We start from the raw sequence: 22,464 nt of genomic DNA on the forward strand, positions 1-22,464 counted from the left end.
CTCTCCCTGCACATCACATTCTCCCCCCCTCTCCCTGCACATCACATTCTCCCCCCCTCTCCCTGCACATCACATTCTCCCCCTCTCCCTGCACATCACATTCTCCCCCCCCCTCTCCCTGCACATCACATTCCCCCCCCATCTCCCTGCACATCACATCCCCCCCCTCTCCCTGCACATCACCCCCCCCTCTCCCTGCACATCACACCCCCCTCTCCCTGCACATCACATTCTCCCCCCCCCTCTCCCTGCACATCACACACCCCCTCTCCCTGCACATCACACACCCCCTCTCCCTGCACATCACATTCTCCCCCCCCCCTCTCCCTGCACATCACATTCTCCCCCCCCCCCTCTCCCTGCACATCACATTCCCCCCCCCCTCTCCCTGCACATCACATTCCCCCCCCCTCTCCCTGCACATCACATTCTCCCCCCCCTCTCCCTGCACATCACATTCTCCCCCCCCTCTCCCTGCACATCACATTCTCCCCCCCTCTCCCTGCACATCACATTCTCCCCCCCCTCTCCCTGCACATCACATTCTCCCCCCCCCTCTCCCTGCACATCACATTCTCCCCCCCCCCCTCTCCCTGCACATCACATTCTCCCCCCCCCCTCTCCCTGCACATCACACACCCCCTCTCCCTGCACATCACACACCCCCTCTCCCTGCACATCACACACCCCCTCTCCCTGCACATCACATTCTCCCCCCCCTCTCCCTGCACATCACACACCCCCTCTCCCTGCACATCACACACCCCCTCTCCCTGCACATCACACACCCCCTCTCCCTGCACATCACATTCTCCCCCCCCCTCTCCCTGCACATCACATTCTCCCCCCCCTCTCCCTGCACATCACATTCTCCCCCCCCTCTCCCTGCACATCACATTCTCCCCCCCTCTCCCTGCACATCACATTCTCCCCCCCCCTCTCCCTGCACACCACATTCTCCCCCCCTCTCCCTGCACATCACATTCTCCCCCCCCTCTCCCTGCACATCACATTCTCCCCCCCCCTCTCCCTGCACATCACATTCTCCCCCCCCCTCTCCCTGCACATCACATTCTCCCCCCTCTCCCTGCACATCACATTCTCCCCCCCCCCTCTCCCTGCACATCACATTCTCCCCCCCCCCCCTCTCCCTGCACATCACATTCTCCCCCCCCCCCTCTCCCTGCACATCACATTCTCCCCCCCCCTCTCCCTGCACATCACATTCTCCCCCCCCCTCCCTGCACATCACACCCCCCCTCTCCCTGCACATCACACCCCCCCTCTCCCTGCACATCACACCCCCCCTCTCCCTGCACATCACACCCCCCCTCTCCCTGCACATCACACCCCCCCTCTCCCTGCACATCACACCCCCCCTCTCCCTGCACATCACACCCCCCCTCTCCCTGCACATCACATTCTCCCCCCCCCCCTCCCTGCACATCACATTCTCCCCCCCCTCTCCCTGCACATCACATTCCCCCCCCCCTCTCCCTGCACATCACATTCTCCCCCCCCTCTCCCTGCACATCACATTCTCCCCCCCTCTCCCTGCACATCACATTCTCCCCCCCTCTCCCTGCACATCACATTCTCCCCCCCCCCTCTCCCTGCACATCACATTCTCCCCCCCCCCCTCTCCCTGCACATCACATTCTCCCCCCCCCCTCTCCCTGCACATCACATTCTCCCCCCCCTCTCCCTGCACATCACATTCTCCCCCCCCCTCTCCCTGCACATCACATTCTCCCCCCTCTCCCTGCACATCACATTCTCCCCCCCCCCTCTCCCTGCACATCACATTCTCCCCCCCCTCTCCCTGCACATCACATTCTCCCCCCCCTCTCCCTGCACATCACATTCTCCCCCCCTCTCCCTGCACATCACATTCTCCCCCCTCTCCTTGCACATCACATTCTCCCCCCTCTCCCTGCACATCACATTCTCCCCCCCTCTCCCTGCACATCACATTCTCCCCCCCTCTCCTTGCACATCACATTCTCCCCCCCTCTCCTTGCACATCACATTCTCCCCCCCCCCTCCCTGCACATCACATTCTCCCCCCCCCCTCCCTGCACATCACATTCTCCCCCCCCCTCCCTGCACATCACATTCCCCCCCTCCCTGCACATCACATTCCCCCCCTCCCTGCACATCACATTCCCCCCTCCCTGCACATCACATTCCCCCCCTCCCTGCACATCACATTCCCCCCCTCCCTGCACATCACATTCCCCCCCTCCCTGCACATCACATTCCCCCCCTCCCTGCACATCACATTCCCCCCCTCCCTGCACATCACATTCCCCCCCTCCCTGCACATCACATTCCCCCCCTCCCTGCACATCACATTCCCCCCCTCCCTGCACATCACATTCCCCCCCTCCCTGCACATCACATTCCCCCCCTCCCTGCACATCACATACCCTCAGCGAATATTTGGTGCAGCACAGTCCAGTCACCGAACTTCCAGCGCGGGTGTGGGGCCTACACTGGAGGCCGCAACAGCAGCAGAGAGGCCTCCCCACCCCCAGCTGCCTATTGTCTCCCACACTGTCTGCGGCCTGCCGGGAGGATTAACCCCTCCAGTGCCAGAGGCTCCCCCCTCACTGTCAGAGGCTCAGCCTCTCAGGCTCCTGTGTGTAAGGAAGCTCAGAGCAGCACTGGGATAATGTGCACAGGTCACACAAGGGAGGGGAAGGGAGGAGGAGGAGGAAAGCACTTACCCAATAACACAGGCTGAAGATCTCTGTGCAGCAGGGGATGGACAATGTGAGGGGGGACACAGGAAAAGGGGCTTAGAGGCTTCAGAGCCTATTCCTCAGTGTGTCCCCCCCTCAGTGCCTGAGATGTGCACTTTATCCCCTCCTCACTGTGTGTGTACTTCCTATGGAGGGTGGGGGGAGCCCCTGTGATCTCTCAGTCCTTCCCTGTGGGAGTGACCTGGATCCCCTCCTCAGGATGTGGGACAGTCTGTGCTCAGGATCAGGTTACAGGCTGGGAGTGGGACAGCCCTTCTAGGGTGACCAGATTTACAAAAGTAAAAACCGGGACACATAAAAAAAATATATACTGTATATATTTCTAAAACAAATGACATCACCAACTGTGCCCTTCTCCTATATATATACAGGCATACCCCGGTTTAAGGACACTCACTTTAAGTACACTCGCGAGTAAGTACATCTCGCTCAATAGGCAAACGGCAGCTCACGCATGCGCCTGTCAGTACGTCCTGAACAGCAACACCGGCTCCCTACCTGTACCGAAGCTGTGCGCAAGCGGGGAGACTATTGAGCCTGTTACAAATGCGTTGTTTACATCAGTTATGCACGTATATGACGATTGCAGTACAGTACAAGCATCGATAAGTGGGGAAAAGGTAGTGCTTCACTTTAAGTACATTTTCGCTTTACATACATGCTCCGGTCCCATTGCGTACATTAATGCGGGGTATGCCTGTATATACAGTGTTCGACAATCCTATACATTTACACGCCCGGGGCGGGTGGATTTAACCCCCGGGCAAGTAAATATTGGCCCAAGCAGCACACGTGTTCGTTTTTTTTAAATTTTCCCCCGCTCGCGCTGAAATTTCCCTGCTCGCGCTGGCTGAAAAAAACCAACTCCCCCTACCTGACAGCTGATTGGCGTGCGCTCCCAGGCTTTGTGGGCGCGCGGCCAGGCTCTATATGAGCCCGCCCCCAACGAGTGGCCATTCTTTCTGGCCGGAGATCTGTTGGAGAGTAAGTACTCTCCAATCCTCCGTCTTGCGGCCCCTCTGCTCCTTCCCTGCAAGCCCCCTTACTCCTTCCCTGCAAGCCCCCTTACTCCTTCCCTGCAAGCCCCCTTACTCCTTCCCTGCAAGCCCCCTTACTCCCCCCCCTGCAAGCCCCCTTACTCCCCCCCCCTGCAAGCCCCCTTACTCCCCGCGCGAGGCAGGTGTTCCCCCTTCTCTCCCTGTCCCCGCTTAACTTGGCTTCCCGCTGATTGCAGTGGGGGTGTCCCCCCTTCTCGCCCTGTTCCCGCGTCCCGCGCGGGGCAGGAGATTGCAGTGGGGGTGTCCCCCCCTTCTCGCCCTGTCCCCGCGTCCCGCGCGGGGCAGGAGATTGCAGTGGGGGTGTTCCCCCCTTCTCGCCCTGTGTCGGCATCTCCGGGCTGGAGATGGTCACGGGGGGGGGGGGGAGGGGTGGCGAGCGGGGCGCTGCCTTTCCTCTTCCCCCTGTCGTGTGTGTGTGTGTGTGTGTGTGTGTGTGTGTGTGTGTGTGTATGCGTGGGAGTGTGTATGTATATATATGTGGGAGTGTGTGTGTATATATGTGGGAGTGTGTGTATATATGTGGGAGTGTGTGTATATATGTGGGAGTGTGTGTGTGTATATATGGGAGTGTGTGTGTGTGTGTATATATGTGTGTGTATATATATGGGAGAATGTGTATGTGTGTATGGGAGTATGTGGTGACACCAGAGGTACCCCCCCCCCCAATCAGTCACCTGCCCCGGTCAGTCAGTCACCCCTGCCCCGGTCAGTCAGTCACCCCTGCCCCGGTCAGTCAGTCACCCCTGCCCCGGTCAGTCAGTCACCCCTGCCCCGGTCGGTCAGTCACCCCTGCCCCGGTCAGGAATTTGAAGTCCAGGATAGACTGAATCTCATATTTGGGCTTGCCCTGTACCAAAATAGTAGAAACACCTCGAGGAGGGGAAGAACGCGATGCACCGCCGTGCTGACAGAGTGAAGGCTGGTCAGGTGACTTGAAAAAACTTTTTTGTAACGAGTGCAAAGCTTGCAGGTACTTTGACGCGTTTCAGCTGAAGGCCAATCGGCTGAAACGCGTCAAAGTACCTGCTAGCTCTGCACTCGTTACAATAAAGTTTTTTCAAGTCACCTGACCAGCCTTCACTCTGTCAGCATGGCGGTGCATCGCGTTCTTCCCCTCCTCGAGGTGTTTCTACTTACCAGTTTCTCCCGGTTGCACGCCGGGTTTCTGGATCAGCTGGATCTTCCCTCACCGCCGGTCATAGACCGCCCTCACGACGGACGAGTCGTTCGAGGGTTGACGGTGCTTCAGACAAAGGAGACGGTCACGGGCACGGCACTGACGGCAAGACCTGGGTGAGTCCTTCAACTTTAACCCTAAAGTGCACTGGGGAGCGAAGTTATTGTTAGAGACTGTCTATACCAGGTCAGCCTTGCCTATGACCCACACGAATTATTTATTCGGGCTGTTATCCAGCAACTAACTTACCTCTAGAGCACCTAATTGGTTCACACATGTGTACCTGTTTTTTCTGTACCAAAATAGAAGTGGTGGGAAGGACTGGAACAGAATGAGTGTTTTGGATCACAGGTTTGAGTAAGGACACATGAAAAACTGAGGGAATTCTCATGGATGGGAGTAACGATAAGCTACCGGAATGATTTTTTCAACAATAGGGAACGGACCAAGGAATCTAGGAGCAATTTCATAGATGGCACCTTAAGCCTAATGTTTTTCGAAGACAGCCAGACCTTCTCACCAGGTTTGAACTTGGGAGTGGGTCTGCGATGACGATCAGCCTGATGTTTCTGACGTTCAACCGTGGCTTTGATGTTCCTTTGAGTCCTTTTCCACAGGTTTTGGAGTTCCTTGAACCTGTCAGCAGCGGCTGAGACCCCTGAGGTAGAAATTGAAAGAGGAAGAATAGTGGATGGAATCCATAATTGATGAAAAAAAGAGATTTGGTGGTAGACTCACTGCGAAGGCTATTGTGTGCGAATTCCGCCCAAAGAAGAAGCTCCGACCAATCATCTTGAGAATCCGAAACAAAACACTGAATGAATTGCTCTAAGGACTGATTAGTCCTTTCCGTTTGACCATTAGTTTGCGGATGGTACCCTGAAGAAAAGTGGAGAGAGATGCCCAACTGGAGACAAAATGAACGCCAACATTTGGAAAGAAACTGTGATCCTCTATCAGATACCCCATGTAGCCGAAAGATATCCTTCATAAATATCTCAGCAAGTTTGAGAGATATTTTGGTAGTCCTTTGAGAGGTATGAAATGTGATTGCTTAGAAAACCGATCTACTACTACTACAAGAATGGTGTTCATACCTTTGGAGTTGGGTAGATTGTCATGATGGACACAAATATTATCAACACATTTATATTTTGGGTTTAGATTGAGCATACTTGAGCAAAATAAATAGTCATTTATTTCCTTAATAGACAGACACACGACAACCTTAGAATACACTTAATAATTACACTTACTGGGATAGGGAAACAGGATAGAATGTCCAGAAAAGTGCTAAGTACAGTACCAGAATATTGACCTTTAAAATGCAGTACTTTTGCAAGAGCACAAATTGCCTGCCCAATCCTTCTGTGAACGGTGCAAAGTTCTTTCTGGTCCTTTGTGGTCTGATAGATACCCCCACCAATAACGGAGTCCTGGCGCAGAGTTATATCCTTGGTTCCGATAGTGATAAGACTCTTTGCGTCCCAGGGTTGTTGCTGCTCTTATCCGCTGTTAGAAGCGTGATGGGAATCCGCTCACATTGTAGAATGGAAAACGAAAGACAATGGGGATAGCCTGGGTGGCATGTATATGGGGTTTGAAAGCCTATCTCCAACATTCCCACCCAATCCCCCTTGTGGGAATTTTCTCATTCCCCAATCCCCTACTTGCCCACAGTTTGGAGAGTGGGCACTCTAGGGATTTCCTGTTCACACAGAGTCTGTGCGACAACACCACCTTGGCTACATAGCATAGGTGCACTCCCCTCTTTACCTGGCCTCTCTCAGGCTGGAAGGGAAACTCGGGGTGAGCTAGCCCAAATGGTCAACAGGATTTCCTATTTAGCATCCATCTGGCCAATTCACACCCACCTGACTCTGGGGCTTTCATATGCAGAGACTCACAGGCATTGGCCCAGCATGTTACCTTTGAAGCTTGCATAGGAAAGTGACCCAGTTCATAGGTGTCAAAACATTTGGTTCTTGTGTGCATTTTAATGACCGGAGAAAAAAAACTTCCTCCTGCTTGTCCCTTTTAAAACCTGCAGCAAAAATACACTTTATTGAACATACATGTTCCCCTTATCTCACAATTATATTTTTCATATGTGTGTGCTTGGGATGTACTATACTGAAAGCACATACAATCCTGCAAAATGGGGACAACAAGGGACAGAGGGAAAAATAAGACATGTACAGTGCATGAAAAATTAACCCCTTCATCCCCAATACGAAATAGGGGTAACCAGCCGAGCACACTGCCTTTATTAATGCGCTGATTACCCCCATTTTCGTCAAATAGATCCACCACAAAATCCATGGAAAGATGTGTCCATGGCCGACCCAGAACAGGTAAAGGCTGAAGTAACCCAGCAGGAAGATTCCTAGGAGTTTTAGTCCTGGCACAAGTTGGACACGCAAGTACAAAATCCTTAATATCCTTCTGCATCTGAGGCCACCAAAAGGTCCGGGAGATGAGATCTAATGTCCTTTTTGCCCCGGGATGACCTGCCGATTTAGAAGAGTGTCCCCATTCCAGGACTTGTTTGCGCAAAGAAGGAGAAGTAAACAGATGACCCTCCGGAACAGCAAGATTATCGGGAATCTGGTTTTGCTGAAGGACAATATCCATTAAAGCTTCGAAATTGGTAGACGAAAGGATGATTTTGGATGGAAGAATAGATTTGAGTTGATCCTCAGACAAAAATCGACAAGACAGAGCATCTGCTTTGACATTCTTAGTCAGGAAAGAAGGATCCAGCGCTCCACGGTTTTCTAAATAAAGTAAATTTATTGTGCCACACAACGTTTTGACCAATAGGTCTTTCTCTTGAGAAAGACCTATTGGTCGAAACGTTGTGTGGCACAATAAATTTACTTTATTTAGAAAACCGTGGAGCGCTGGATCCTTCTTTCCTGAGTACACTTTGGAATATACCTGACAGGTACTTCCTTGAACCAGCAGCACCAGTAAACTGTATACTTTATTTTATTTGTGGAGTGCAGCATAACCCCCCTTTAAATTGCATTGACATTCTTAGTCCCAGGAAGATAAGAAATAACAAAGTTAAACCTTGAAAAGAAGAGTGACCATCTGGCTTGGCGGGTTCCTAGACGACGAGCTCCCTCGATATATAACGAGTTCTTGTGATTCGTAAGAATAGTTATGGGTATCTCAGGGCCCTCTAGCAGGTGTCTCCATTCCTCAAATGCCAACTTCATGGCCAGAAGTTCATGATTACCAATATCGTAGTTACGTTCAGCTGCGGATAATTTTTTGGAGAAAAAAGCACAAGGATGAAACCTTGCCTCAGGATTTATCCTCTGTGCCAGAACGGCTCCTACACCAACATCGGATGAATCTACCTCAAGGGTAAAGGGAAGCTTGGGGTCAGGATAAACCAGAACTGGAGCGGATACGAACGCTTCCTTTAAGAGCTCAAAAATTTCACCGCAGCAGGCGACCAAGATGCAGGATCTGCTCCTTTCTGGGTAAGAGCCGTCAGAGGTGCTACTAAGGTAGAGAAATGTTGAATAAATCTGCGGTAATAATTAGAGAAACCCAAGAAGCGTTGTTTAGCTTTGAGTGTAGTGGGTTGAGGCCATTCCAACACTGCTTTGACCTTGGCAGGATCTATCGTAAGGCCGGAATCTGAAATGATGTATCCTAAGAAGACGGTAGAAGATTGGTAAAATTGACATTTCTCAAGTTTAGCAAATAAACGGTTCTCTCTAAGAAGGAGTAATACTTGTCTGACGTGACTAATATGCTCCTCATGAGATTTAGAAAAAATAAGAATGTCGTCCAAGTAAACAATTACAAAGGAATTGAGGAGATCTCTGAATATTTCATTGACAAAGTCTTGGAACACTGTTGGAGCATTGCAAAGACCGAAAGGCATGACCAAATACTCGTAGTGTCTATCCCGAGTATTAAATACCGTTTTCCATTCGTCGCCTTGACGAATTCTAATAAGATTATATGCACCCCGAAGGTCCAATTTGGAGCAGATTTTGGCACCTTGAAGACGATCAAACAATTTGGATATGAGAGGAAGGGGGTAGCGATTCTTAAAGCTGCAGTTCAGTCAATATCCTGCATGTGTGGTTTTTTTAATAAATCAGTTCTGTACTGTGAGAAAATACTTGTAGCATGTTCTTTTTTAAAAAAAACAACTTTGAAAGACAATTTTTTATGTATTCTAATGTAACGAGCATTTTTGTTTCTATAGCAACCCTTTCCTTTAATGTAACAGGCTCTGGCACACCCCTTTGTGAGTCCTGCCCCCACCACAGCCATGCACGTGCATGAGCACAAATGTATCAGTCATTGCCTGGTCACATGATCTTCCCCCAGACCTGACAGAGCAGCAGCAGAAAAGGAGTAGCTCAGAATTAATTAATTAAACCTTATTCCATTGCACGTGTGTAGTTAATGTTAAATATTAACAACTCATTTAAAATCAAATCTGTATATATAATACTGTAAACAATATGTATATTTAATTTTATGTGAATGTGTACAATTCAATGTGTATTATTAAAATTAATAATGGCTTGTTCTTGTATAGCGCTGCTAGTTTTACATAGCACTTTACAGAGACATTTTGCAGGCACAGGACCCTGCAGAGCTTAGGTGTGTATGTATGTGATTGTATGATATAGATATATATGCACACGCACGCATATACATGCGCACGCGCACACATACACGTGCACATGCACACATATACATGCACACACGTATACATGCGCACACGCACACATATACATGCGCACACGCACACATACACATACATGCGCTTTAGTTTCAAGACTGGACAGGGCATTGTCATGCATGCTCAGGACTCTTCCTACTGTAACGCGTAGCTCACCACAAACGAGACGCGACCGCGGGGCTGAGGTAGGGAATTAGATATAACGCCAACCACAACCGCGTAGGCGCGTCTAGTCTGTAGGGTTGTCGTGCAGGTTAGATCAGGATTATAGAGGCCAGCATAAACAAGGTACTTGTCGTGTTGTCTAGGAGTGTAGAGTGGTGGATCGTGGGGGTACGTAGCTGGAGTCAGGATTAGAGAAGGTAGGGTAGTCGTATTGCCAAAGCCAGGGTCAGTGCAGGAGAAGGCAGAGAAGTAGTTTCCAATCCAAGTCAGAGCAGGAGAGAGGCACAAGTAGAATCCAGGCAGGGTCAGGCAGCAAGGAAGTCATACAGGTATCCAGGAGGTGAGGTTCAGCGTCACACTAGCAGAGATTATGCTCGGCAATGACTGGGTCCTATAAATATGTTCTCAGTGCTCCCAGAGGCGGGACCCGCGGAAAAGGAGGTGGAGCAGAGTGCTATCGCGATGCGTAACTGTGACGTCACGGCGGGGGCGGAGGCCAGAGGCGAGGCCCACGGAAGGAGAGGCGGAACAGTGGTAGTGGTGATGTCAGGCCAGGGGTGGGACCGAGGAACTGGGACCGCAGACCACCGAGAAGACCGCGCACCACGCACCAAGACAGGAGGGACGAGAGCGCGCCCCAGATCCCGGGACCGCGCAGAACCTGTGTGCCGCGCGTGAGTACCGCCACCAGGTTGCCACTTTTGAGTGCCCTGGTATTCCAAAGGCCGGGCGAGGGTTAAAGGGGCAGGAACAGCAGAACGGCGAATCCACACAGCAACAAACAATTTTTTACTTTTATATATATATAGAGAAGAGATATGTATATATATAACATCATGTTTTAAGTTATGGAGGGTGAAAAAGGCAACAAGAAACCTCCACCGTATTGCATATAGCAAATACAAAGATCACTTGTGAGCACATTCACATGTCTTAGGCAGGTCTGCAACCCTGCTTTTCGCTGTGATGCGGTCTCCAGTGCATGATCCTTTCTCCTACTCTCAGCTTCCCCGATAGCGGTCCGCACATGGCTGTCACGTGTCAGGTCAATATTACTCAGTAATTCTCGATCTTGCAGGCTTTTTCTGGTAATAGTCCTGGTCAAGTAGGTGACATGTCTGACAGCATTCGGTAGCACGAGTGGTTACACCTTGAGTTATTGCCTGCTCGAGCTGCTTTTCATAATTGCCAATGCTTGCAACATTACACATTTCAAGTCCAGTTTTTTCCCAGGCCTTCTCTAACTTACGGGCAGTACAAAGGACTCGGGCCATCCCTTAAGGTTGGAGGAAAGGAGATTTCACCAGCAACAAAGGAAAGTGTTCTTTACAGTAAGGGCAGTTAAAATGTGGAATTCATTACCCATGGAGACTGTGATGGCAGATACAATAGATTTGTTCACAAAATGGTTGGACATCTTTTTAAATAGGAAAGGTATACAGGGATATACCAAATAAGTATACATGGGAAGAATGTTGATCCAGGGATTAATCCGTTTTCCAATTCTTGGAGTCAGGAAGGAATTTATATTTCCCCTTATGAGATATCATTGGATGATTTGACCCTAGGGTATTTTGTTTGTATTCCATTGGATCAATAAGTAAGTATAGATATAGGATAATGTATCTGTTGTTTAAATTTAGCACAGGTTGAACTTGATGGACGTACGTCTTTTTTCAACCTCATCTACTATGTAACTATGTAACTTGTCGTGGTGCGTGTCAAAGTCAGCTTCCTATTTTTCGCGGGCCTTTTGTGTAAGTGTAACTGTCCGCTTAGGCCTGTTGCCTCCTTGCATCTGTTGCAGTTGTGTAGCGGTCTCAGTGTCTGAGTTGTCACTCTCCTACGCGGTGTCTGAATTGTCAGTCATGCGTGGTGTCTGAGGGTCTGAGTTCTGCCATGCTGCAGGTGTATGTTGGCCTTTATTGATTTTCTAACATTGCTGGTAAACATGACAGATTTCAACACATCTTTACAATTTTCCATGTTTAAATTATACTTAAAAAGCAAAAAGGTATAAATCAGATGCTCAAACGTAACTCAAAAATACACAATTTTTAAATTAAATAATTAACTCACAGAATGTACAAAACAGTCGGACACATATTAGACGTTAGGATCAGATATACTGTTCTATGTCTTGATAACTGTTTAACCTGGTTCTTTTCTCCCTCTGTTTACCTCATATATGACCTTGTGCAATTTCCCGCTAGAGACTCCAGGATGTATGTGCGAAAGCCTGATATATTTGGTCTGTTTCACTCTGTCGTAGGGCTTCGATAAAGGGTTCCCATTTTGTAAATAAATTCTCAGTTTTTTGTTCCTTATTGGTCTCCGTTTCCATTTTATCTAGGGTCATTAGTTGAGTGAGATATGTTTTTATCGTTTCCAAGTTTGGAGGGTCATACTTCACCCATTGCACCATTATAGACTTTCTAGTTGCCAGGAGTACAATTTCAGCCATCCTTGGGATTTTTAAGTCCCCATGAAGTTCTTTCCACCCCTCCATGTTCCCAAATAAAACCGATAGAGGTTCCTTCACAGTTACCACTTTTGTCATGTCATATTAGAACCAGGTCCCAAAAATCAGATATACATGGGCATTCCCATAGGCAGTGTTTTAGATCCGCTTTAATAAGCAGACATTTCGGGCATTTATTTTGATCCTTTTCTATCTGTTTATATTGGATATCAAATGCATAATATGCTCTATGTAGTAATTTAAATTGTAATTCCCTCCATGTCTCTGATATTATTAATTTCCTGGTTCTACCCAATCCTACCAGCAAAGAGTCAATCTCCGTTATTTCTGGGAAGTCCTTGTTCCACTTGGCTGCCACTTTTTACAATTGCTTGCCATGGTCTTTATCCCGCATCCAATCATATAATTCAGAGATCGAATATGTCATATTATTTTCAGTCCTAAAGTAGCTATCAAACATGTTGTTTTCTAATATCTCTTTCTTATAGTTCTCTAGGCTCTTACAGTAATGTATGATCTGCATGTAGGGGAAGAAGTGAGATTGTGGGAATTCCTTCTTAACTCTCAGTTCTTCAAATGACATAAAGCATTCCCGTTCTGTATCTACCAGCTGTCCTATATTTTAATTCCATTGATTTCCCACGTCATAAACATATTTTGAGATCGACCTGGTTCAAATTTCATGTTACCTTGTATAGGCAGAAATTTGGATATTTTGTAGGACACCCCACACTTTTTTCTCAGTGTCTTCCACGTGGCCCATGTATCTTTTATCAGTGGATTCCCTCAAATTACTAAAGGTATATTTCCCCAAGTCGTGTGTAGGATCTCTTTCAGTGTCATTGGGAGCACCATTTGTTCTTCAAGTTTCGTACAGGAATATATTTCTTTGTCCATTAGCCAGTCTCCCCTATGCCTGGCTATGCATGCCAAATTGTATTTTCTAATGTCAGGTAATCTCACACCACCAAGTTCCTTTGGGAGAAATAGTTTTGACATTGCAATTCTATTTCTGTCTTTGTTCCATATAAACTTATTTATTGCACTATTAATCAATTGTATGTCTGCATGGCGAACCAGGATAGGCAGCATTTGCAATGGTTATATAATCCTAGCGAAGCTGATCATCTTAGCGAGTTAGCATCTACCCGTTAAGTTCAATGGGAGGCCTTGCCAGCTTTCCAGCTCCTTAATCACTTTGGTTAGGATTGATTTAAAATTGCTTGCGTACAATTTTTCTAGGTCGGGGGGTCTATATTAACCCCCAAGTATTTGATTGGCTTTCTTGTCTTTTAAAAGGGAGGTCTTCCTCCCACCTAACATTATTGTTGGGAGACAGCACTAGAATCTAAGTTTTGGAGGCATTAAATATAAACCCCATACATTTTCCATATTCTTTGTGTCTCATATATTTTTGTAACCGCTGTTTCCGGACTAGAAACAAACATCAGAAGATCATCTGCAAAAAGAGCCCACTTCACTTCCTTATTTCCTATTTCAATACCTCTTTAGTCTGCCATGTCCCTAAGGAACATAGCTAATGGTTCCATTGCTATGTTGAATAGCAATGGCAACAAGGGGACACCCTTACCTTGTTCCTCTGTATAAATTGAATTCCTGGGAGAGTATTCCCGCTGCCATGATCCGTGCCTTTGGACCCTCATACATACTGTAGTTCTAATCATGTTAAGAAACATGCCCGATATTCCCATTCATTGAAGTATATCAAATAAAAATTCCCATCTAACATTATCAAGCTTTTTCTGCATCTACAAAAATAATTACATTGTTCCTATTATCTTGTGGATTTGATTTGGTACAGTAAAGGGCACCTAATACTCTTCTTATGTTCTTCACTGAAGATTTACCCTTTACAAACCCTGTCTGATCTTTATGGATCAGACCAGATCATACTGCAGCCAGCCTCTCTGCCAAATTTTTGAGAGAATTTTTACATCCTGATTTAATAAGGATATGGGTCAATATGAACCTGACAAAGAGGGTCTTTACCTTCTTTATGTAAAATTCTGATGAATGCTGTTTTCCCAGTCTCCAAATATTTCCCTCTGGCTACTATATCTTTGAAGGCATTTTGCAGGGATTGTCCTACTTCTGGCCCCAAGATCTTATAGAATTCGGCCGTAAAGTCATCAGGCCCTAGTGCCTTCCCATTTTTAAGCTTCTTTAAGACAGCCTCTATTTCTTCCCTGGTAATTGGAGCATGAAGTTCTTGTTGCTCTTCATTCGTTATTTTTGGGAACTTAAATCCCTGTAAAAACTTGTCTTGAGCCACATCATACTGGTCACTGGTAGTATACAGATTTTGATAAAAGTCCCTAAACACTGTACATATTTCTTCAGGAGCTGATGTTAGTTCACCTGAAGCTTTATGCATCCTAAGTATGTGTTTTGGCTGTGTAGCTCGTCTAACTAAATTTCCTAATAATTTACCTGCCTTGTTACCATACTTATAAAGGTTAAGCTCTCTAAATTGGAGCTTTTTTTGTTCCTTTCTTTGCAGCCATATTTCGCATACATTCTTTGCTTCCATGTATTTGTCCCTGTTTTACGGGGTGGGATTTTGTTCGAAGTGACAGAACATCCTGTTCAGTTCCTTGCTAGATTTAATGTATTCTGATTCTGTTTCTTTCCTACCATTGTTTAAACACTGACAAGACTGTAACAATGGTGTTTGGGACCAAGACTACATTTTTAAAGCTTCCAGTGACTGAGCTCCTGATTAGAACCAACACTAACACCACCCTAACCCCTGTCACTAGTTTTAAATACCTGGGCTTATGGTTTGACTCCCACTTAACATTCGGGATGCACATTGATACCCTGACAACCAAGACCTATGCCAAACTAGGGGTACTTTACAGGAACAAATCCTCCCTAAGTCTCCTGGTCAGAAAGCGTATCGCACAGCAGATGCTAATGCCAATTATTGACTATGGAGAAATAGTATATGGCTCGGCACCTCAAACCCACCTTAGCAAACTTGACACCCTCTACAATTCAATTTGTCATTTTGTTCTCCAATGCAACTACAACACACATCACTGCGATATGCTCAAAGAACTAGATTGGTCATCACTAGAGTCTAGGCGCAAAGTTCACCTTTCCTGTCTTACCTTTAAATTCTTCATGGGCAAGCTACCCAGCTACCTGAACAAGCTCCCCACCCCTACCACATGCAGCACTTATCACCTGAGATCAGACTCCAAAAGACTGTTCATGGTCCAAAGGCTCAACAAAGTATCCGGACGTCCCTCCTTCTCCTACCGTGCACCCCAAAACTGGAACAACCTACCAGAGACTCTCACATCCACCACCAGTTTAAGTTCTTTCAAATCTAAGGCTGTCTCAAACGTTAATCTGGTCTGTAACTGTTTCATACGCCCATAATATATATTTTCTTTAACTATGCATGCAATGTCTTGTATATAATGTATACCCTGTTCATTTATGTAACTGTATTTGTAGCCATGTATTATTTGTTTTACTCTGTGCCCAGGACATACTTGAAAACGAGAGGTAACTCTCAATGTATTACTTCCTGGTAAAATATTTTATAAATAAATAAATAATTTGTTCATGTATGTTAGAATCTTGCCTCTTGTCTGCAATTGATACTAGTGTTGGTGATGGTCCCCTAGAGGGGTTTAACACAAGACTGACACTGGAAGAGAACAAAGAATGAGGGAGGCAATCTAGACTGACAGATGCTGGTACAGAAGAAGACAATAATCATGACAGAAGATGAGAGTGGATTCATTAATACTTACTTAACGCTGATACACCTTAACTCAACTTAAGGCCCATTTAATAATGATAATAGCATGTTCTTGTATAGCGCTGCTAGATTTACGTAACGCTTTACATAGAAATTTTTGCAGGCACAGGTCCCTGCCCCGTGGAGCTTACAATCTATATGCCCAAGGCAACAGGGAGATAAAGTGACTTGCCCAAGGTCACAAGCAGCCGACACTGGGAATTTAGCCAGGCTCCCCTGCTTCAAACTCAGTGCAAGTCAGTGTCTTTACTCACTGAGCCACTCCTTCCCCATGGATAAAATCTTGTTTGTGTGGAGGTACAGAGGCCTAGATCTTCTTACCTGTACGCTGCATTTGGCAGCAGCCCAAATTACCAATCATTGATTGGCATATGTCTATTGACCCTAAATGTTGGGTGGAAATTGGACACATACGGTTATCCTCTTTTCCACTTGCCAATTTATTTTGGATACCAAAATCTGTATGCCCCAGAGAAACTTAAGACATTCCCTTCATTTATTGCCCCCTCTTCTACTGGGACAAATGGGGCAAGAAGGCAGGATTGGCAAAGTTCACCACCCCCACCTCGAGTCATTATTACCTAATCTTTCTCTCCCCATCCCTTCCTCTCTTTGACAGACCCTTCCACACTCAGATCTCTGGAATAACATCATGGCTACCGTATTACTACAATAATTGAAAAACCTGAACAAGCAAGTGGTTTCTCACGTGTATGAATCCTGTGGTGGTTGATGAGGTAACCGTCACGAGAAAAGCTTTGTGTGAATCATCTGGTGTGTGAGAAGTAATGCCTTAATACGAAATTGTTCCCCACACTCTGTACATGGGAAAGGTTTCTCCCCTGTGTGAATCCTGTGGTGTATGAGGAGGTTACGCTTCGATGAAAAGTAGTTACCACACTCTTCACATGTAAAAAGTTTCACCCCTGTATGAATCATGTGATGTTTGAGGAGGCTGCCCTTAATACTGAATTGTTTCTCACACTCTGTACATGGGAAAGGTTTCTCCCCTGTGTGGATCCTGTGGTGTATGAAGAGGCTGCTCTTCCGTGAAAAGCTTTTCCCACACTCTGTACATGTAACTTCTTTTGCCCTTGTGTGAATACCCTCATGGTCAAGGAGGCTGTTCTTCCGTGAAAAGCTTTTCCCACACTCTGTACATGTGAATGGCTTTACCCCTGTGTGAATCCCCTCATGGTCAATGAGGCTGATCTTCCTTGAGAACCTTTTTCCACACACTGTACATTTGAAAGGTTTGTTCCCAGTATGAATATTCTGGTGTCTGAGGAGATATTGCTTCCTGCCGAATTGTTTCCCACACTCTGTACATTTGAAAGGTTTCTTCCCAGTATGAATATTCTGGTGTCTGAGGAGATATTGCGTACTGCTGAATTGTTTTCCACACTCTGTACATTTGAAAGGTTTCTTCCCAGTATGAATATTCTGGTGTCTGACAAGATATTCCTTACTGCTGAATTGTTTCCCACACACTGTACATTTGAAAGGTTTCTCCCCAGTATGAATATTCTGGTGTTTGAGGAGATATTGCTTACTGCTGAATTTTTTCCCACACTCTGTACATTTGAAACGTTTCTCCCCTGCATGAATATTCTCATGTCTAAGGAGGCTCCATTTAGTATTGAGAAGTTTCCCACACTCTGTACATTTGAAATGTTTCTCCCCTGCATGAATATTCTCATGTCTAAGGAGACTCCACTTAGTACTGAATTGTTTCCCACACTCTGCACAATGAAAGGGATTCTCTGCTGTGTGACTCCTCTGGTGTGAAAGGAGTTTTCCCTTCAGTGAAAAACTGTTTCCAGTGTCTGTACAGGTAAAGGCTTGCTTCTTAGTGTGGACACAAACATGTGTGGCAAGGTCCCTATCCAGTAAGAAGCTTTTCCCACACTTGCAGCAGACAGAAAGCGGAGCACCACGATGTCTTAAATCTCTCTCATATCTTTTGCTTGACCTATATTTCGAGTCAATCTGTGCAAGGCCTGTAAATTCACCATCATGTGGCACTGGTTCCTTGCACGTGACCAACATGTGGCAGGAGTCATTGGGTTTTGGCACTTCTGAGCTGCATGGAATCAGACAGTTTCTGGACATCTCAGAACAGATCTCTAACAGGAGTAAACAAATAATATAGAACTGAAATGATTTCTATCTGAAAATCAAATTACTGAAAGCAAATTACTAATAAAATACTTTGCAAAATGTATTTAATCACTGCTTAATTAACAAAATGTTCTCTTTTTAACCCATGGTTTTTACATTTGGCCCATGGATATCCAGTTTCCCAAATGACTTTGATGGAGGCCACCAGAGACCTGAAAGTTGTTTCTAGTAGCTCACAGTGACTTCAGTTTAAAACATATATCATTTGTATTTATTACTGTATTTATTAGCTAGGGTACATTTGCGTATACACATGATTACTTCTCATGTACAATTTCAATATTAATAAAGTTAAAGAACTCCAGATGCTTATCTCACTGCTCAAAGTCATGGGAAGGTGACAACGGATGTTCAAGAACGTGGGAAAGGCCAACATGAAAATGAGGCCGGGATGACAAGTAAAGTCTAAACCCCCAAATATGGAACACACTGAAAAGCAATATATTTCATTTTCCAGAAGACAGATTGTCTCTGGGCTTGACGGCATTCAGGAACAAGGCATGGAGGAGAAGGTTAAGCAAAAGCTGTAATTTAAATATAAATTTGGCTATCTACAAGTGTCGGAATCTCTCCAGTAAAGCATCAGTGTAAGAACAGGAACACGAACTTGAAAAGATTAAATGGGATATCGTTGGCACCAATGAAGTAAAAAAGATGAAGCTCTCATTGAGGTCAAAAGCAGACACCTGTTACATTGTAGGAGGTACAGAAAATGGAAGAATCAGTGTTGTAGACGTCACTATGTTGTTTCTCCACATCTTGATAACAATGGAGTAAGAAAGGCCATTGGAAAGAGCATCCAGCACTGTCATTAAGTTGACAAAGATACAGGCTTCAAATAATCCAAGTGTATGCCCCAACATCAAGTCACACAGAAAATGAAGTGGAAGATTTCTACCATGAAATCAACTACTTTAACAAAGGATGTCACCCCAAGATCATTATGGGAGATTTCAATGCAAAGATTGGTGTTCAGCAGAAATACGAAGCATTGGTTGATAAGTATGATTATGGTAACAGAAATTAATGTGAACACAGATTAGCAGAATGTGCAGAATGTGAAAACTTCAGCATCATGAATTTAGTCTCAAAGAAGAATCCATATAGAAAAGGACATGGAGTATTCCCAATGGAATCAAGAAAGGAATTGACTATATCCTAGTTAGCAAGATACACGTAATTAAAGACTGCACAGTTCTTAACCATTTTGACTCAAGTAGTGATCACTGATTGGTTTACTTCCAATTACATCTAAAAGCAAAATGGAAAGTATATGGATTTTAAAAAGAAGACAAAAACAATAAACATCAATGTGGCGAAAATAGGATTAATCAGCGCATTGATAAAGGCAGTATGCTCGGTTGATTAATCCTAATTCGCGTAGGGACTGAAGGGGTTAAATTTATGTGCACCACACATGTATGCATTGTTGTCTATGCATTGTTGTCCCCTTTTTGCAGGCTAGTCTCTACCTGCAGTGCTGAATAACAGGAGCCGTTCCATTAAGACTGCTAACTCAGGAACGGAGTGAGCCAGCACCCTGATTTTTGGTGTGCAGCCTCAGTGTAACCCCCCAAGCACACACATATTAAAAATATAACTGTAAGACAAGTGGAACAGAGATTTTTTTAAATTGTATTACTGTGTGCAATTTTAAAAAGTCAGGACAGGAACCATTTTCCTGTCCGCCTTTGTAAGTGAATGCATTAAGGAACAAATGTTATGCATACATGAGTTGGGGGGTATGTTCCTCTCCAGCTTCAAAATGCCCCCTGTTGAGGCAATGCCTATGGGTCTAGGGACGTGTGGGAGATGAAATGCCCCAGAGTCTTAAAGTGTGACTTAACCGGGATGTTTCTGAGTAGCAGATCCTTTTACTCATCCTGGATTTTTCACACCTTGGGACCAAACTCCAGACGTTGCGTCCCCAGAAACAAGTGGCCCCTTTTTACTCAGCAGTGCTACCAAGCTGCTCACTGAGCATGCTCAGAGTTACCTGGGCTGGCTGTAGGATTTTCCCACGTTACATGGCAGGCTATGATAGGAGGAAGATAATTCCTTGCCAATGGGATGAGGCTAATGAAAAACTCCAAGGGCCCCTGTCCTTAAAGAGGCCTGTAACCCTTATTCCTGTTGTTGTTACCGGATTTCTTCAAGAGGATAAGATCTAAGTACAGCGGCTGCGATTCCAGAACGCAAGGGGTTAAAAACATCGCAACAAGGAAACTAGCCGTGCTTCAGGATTTCGTTAGCCCTGGGAATTCCAGAACAAACCCCAAAGAATCAGAACAAACTTTTTACATTTCAAGGAAATAACGGGCTGGCAATTTGCACCCCCTGCAAAAGGACTGCAATTTAAAAGACTTTATTTGTGCGTTTTTCATTCACTGGACCATTTATCCCGTTCCCCCATTTAAGTAAGTGTTTTATTAAGTGTATTCTCAAGTTGTTGTGTGTTTGTCTAGTAAGGAAATAAATGACAATTTATTTTGCTTAATTTGTTTGCTCAATCAAGAATCCCCAAAATATAAAAATTGTTGATAAGTTCAGTCCATCGTGACAATCAAGAACAGCAGAAACATTCAAGAAGAGCTGAAAGATAGGATTCAGCCTGCTAAAAATGCATGGGGACACTAACTATTATGAAGAGCTTATGAAGAGTGTAGTTGAAAGAGCAAACATAACTGGATTTATTGTTAACAAATGAAATAGGAAGGAAGAGCCTGGGCACTACGGATTTCTGCTTGTGAAAAAAGATTTATTTAGCCAGTGTGATGACGTTTCGGCCCCTATGGCCTTTCTCAAATGCTAATGGCATGATAAAAACCAACATAACACAGTGTCTTATATACACCCTCCCACATGTGTCCACAATTGTCCGTGATTGTCCTCCATTAGAATATAGGCAACATGCTTTTCTTCCTGTTGGTCCTGCGACATCTGTGACGTCATCATGGGGCGTCTTCCAGCCTTCCGATGCTGTGATGCGTTTGACGTCATCGCGTTCTGTATCCATCGTAGGTCCGCCTCCTGGACGTGCCATCTTGCCCTTCCTCTGACGTCCCAAGGTTTCTTGACGTCAGAGGAAGGGCAAGATGGCACGTCCAGGAGGCGGACAAACGTTGGATACCGAACGTGATGACGTCACACGCATCACAGCATCGGAAGGCTGGAAGACGCCCCATGATGACGTCACAGATGTCGCAGGACCAACAGGAAGAAAAGCATGTTGCCTATATTCTAATGGAGGACAATCACGGACAATTGTGGACACATGTGGTAGGGTGTATATAAGACACTGTGTTATGTTGGTTTTTATCATGCCATTAGCATTTGAGAAAGGCCATAGGGGCCGAAACGTCATCACACTGGCTACTAAATTTTTTTCACAAGCAGAAATCCGTAGTGCCCAGGCTCTTCCTTCCTATTTCACTTGGAATACCACCCAGATTCCTGAACTAGCAGCACCGGTATTTATTATTATTTTCCTTTTTGGGGAGTGCAGCATTCATCTTCCATTTTGTTATTGTTAACAAAAACATAGTAAAAATATCAGATGAGACAAAGCAATTACTAAGGAAACAACAACAAATGAAGCAATAAGAAAATGTAACTGATATGGCGACAAAGACTATCGGAGATAAAAGTTTGAAGACAAATTCAGTGATTTATGAATGGGAAGAAGCAAAGCAGTGCACTCAAACAAGACGATTGATCAACAATAAAAGAGAATGTGCAATTATCAAAAGAATTTTGAGGACTTCTACATGATATTGTACGGGAACACAAAACATGGTATAATCCAGCAGAGGAAGAGCGAGAAGAGATCAATAGTGTACCATGCGTCCTTTGCATGGTAGATCAATAGTGGTGGAAAAGGCAGTAAACTTCCTGAAGAATGGGAAGGCCCCCGGGGAAGATGGAATTACAACTGAAATCTTGAAAGAAGCCGGGGAAATAGAGAAAAGCCGTGCAAAACTCTACATGCTGCTGGAAGAACAGGAAAATGCCAGATTACAATACTTATCCTCATCTACAAGAAAGAAGACAAAGAAGGTCTCAAGAACAGACCAATCTACTTCTAGCATCTTATACAGTCTTAGCAAGCTCAAACCCCAAA

The 22,464-nt window shown here is 45.6% G+C and overlaps 1 protein-coding gene across 7 annotated transcripts in view; it reads right to left on the reverse strand.

Moving 5' to 3' along the window:
- The window catches only part of LOC142488340 (uncharacterized), a 100,679-nt gene that overhangs the window by 50,870 nt on the left and 27,345 nt on the right, over positions 1-22,464 (reverse strand). The window contains exon 1 of one of the 7 annotated variants that reach the window (XM_075588730.1): positions 2,730-2,995. The exons of 3 other annotated variants lie outside the window; for them this stretch is intronic. The gene's annotated coding sequence lies outside the window, so the exon portion shown is untranslated. Of the gene's footprint in view, positions 1-2,429; positions 2,680-2,729; positions 2,996-22,464 lie in introns of those variants that run through there. 3 more of the 7 variants (XM_075588727.1, XM_075588731.1, XM_075588728.1) reach the window with 3 other exon arrangements.

Source organism: Ascaphus truei, chromosome 2 (genome assembly GCF_040206685.1).
Source record: "Ascaphus truei isolate aAscTru1 chromosome 2, aAscTru1.hap1, whole genome shotgun sequence".
NCBI lineage: Eukaryota > Metazoa > Chordata > Amphibia > Anura > Ascaphidae > Ascaphus > Ascaphus truei.